This window comes from Zingiber officinale, chromosome 4A (genome assembly GCF_018446385.1).
Source record: "Zingiber officinale cultivar Zhangliang chromosome 4A, Zo_v1.1, whole genome shotgun sequence".
In the NCBI taxonomy this organism is placed as follows: Eukaryota; Viridiplantae; Streptophyta; class Magnoliopsida; order Zingiberales; family Zingiberaceae; genus Zingiber; species Zingiber officinale.
The window spans coordinates 71,028,289-71,030,057 of NC_055992.1; the positions used below are offsets into that span (position 1 = coordinate 71,028,289).

Below are 1,769 nucleotides of genomic sequence, written 5' to 3' on the forward strand. Positions count from 1 at the left end.
AAACCATGATGAGGGCACTATCTTTGAAGACTCTTGAATCTATCACATGCTTCAAACAATGATTCTCCATAAGCACGAGCAAAATTTGTTATGCAATTCCTCATATACACTGTTCTGCTTGGTGGAAAAAAATGATTCAGAAATTGCTTCTCGAATTGTTCCCAACTTGTGATGCTTTGAGGATGGAGAGAATATAATCAAGTCCTTGCTTTATCCTTGATAGTGAAAGGAAATGTCATCAATCGAACTGTATCTGCTGACACTCCTTCACATTTCACCATATCACAAATCTCTAAAAATATTTCAAGATGCAGATAAGGACTTTCTGATACTTCTCCAAATTTGTGACCTTGTATCATGAAAATTAACTCTGGGTCTAGTTGGAAACTTTCTAGTTTAATTTGAGGTTGCACAATGAGAGATAAAAATCTTACAGAAAAGGGTGTAGAAAAATTTCTCATGGGCCTGCCTGATATGTTAGTGCTCATGGATATTCAAGAAAAAATTATTAGAAGAAGAAAAAACTGAAGAATCAAAGACAAGAAATAAAATGCAATATGCGAAGCAAGAAAAACAATGCAGAATTAAAATTGCAAGAAAGAAAGTGCATAATGAAAACAAGAAAGAAAAAATAAAAGGAAAAAGAAAAATGTTTAGAATAATTCATATGCTAAACATTGCAAGATATGTTTACAAAAGAAAAAAAAAGAAACTAGATCAAAAGAGAAAACAGAGAAAAGTTAGATTAGAGTGCTAGAAATCAAGAATGCAAAATTAGAATGAGAATTAGAATTGCAACAAAAAGAATTGTCAAGAATTAGAAAGATATGCAAATGATGAAAACAGAATTCTAAAGATTAGTTTCAATTATGCTAATGAAAAGAAAAGAAGAGTTATGTTTAGTCTAATTCAATTGATAATCTCTAATGTTATAGCGTAGTCCCCGGCAATGACGCCAAAAACTTGTTGACTCTCCGCAAGTGTACGGAAATGTCGTAAGTAATAATAAAAGATATCGTATCCACAGGGACTGGAATAACCACTAAAGATTTCTCAAGGCGAATTAGCTAAACAACTAATCAATTGGTTTTAAAAATCTAAGAGCAACTATGAAAGGTAAACAAAGAAATGAAAGAATAAGAAACAAGAATAAGGGCATTGATAAATGTATGTTTTAGAAGTTTTGGTTTCATTGTAATGTTATTCAATGAAATGATCTACCAAAATCTTATTCCTCAATTGTCCATCATTTGTAGAAGGTTGTCGGTTCCCTCTTGCAATATACAACCGACCTAGGATTGAAATATATCTAAATGCGATCAATAAGGAATGAAACCTATATTGTCCTTACACGGGCTTGCCTATCACGTGCACCCCTCAGATAATCAACATAAGAATTCATCACTTCTCAACCTCATTAAGATATAAAGATTAATGCGTACAATCTATCCTACCCTCTTGAATAACCTAATTTCCCCTTCAAGATTACCCTTCAAACGTCCTTACACGGGCTTGTTCCTGTCACGAACGCCCCTCAAAAAATCAAATGAGAAACAATCTCTACAAGATCCACAAGATATTCAAACATTCAACCAAGCATGGTAATTAGGTCCAAACACAACAATCAACACAAGATTAAATGGATACAAACAGGGCAAAATCATAAAATTAGGAATTTGGCAAATCCACAAGAGTTTTACATCAAATCTCCGTTACAAATACTCCCTCCATCCTAAAACAAGATATCTAATCCATAGAACAAGGAAAGA

At 33.0% G+C, this 1,769-nt stretch overlaps 1 non-coding gene across 1 annotated transcript; it reads left to right on the forward strand.

The window, feature by feature from the left end:
* LOC121973956 lies at positions 1-106 on the forward strand. Its single transcript, XR_006109857.1, has one exon. It is a non-coding gene; the product is annotated as a small nucleolar RNA R71 (small nucleolar RNA).
* The last annotated feature ends 1,663 nt before the right edge of the window (positions 107-1,769 follow it).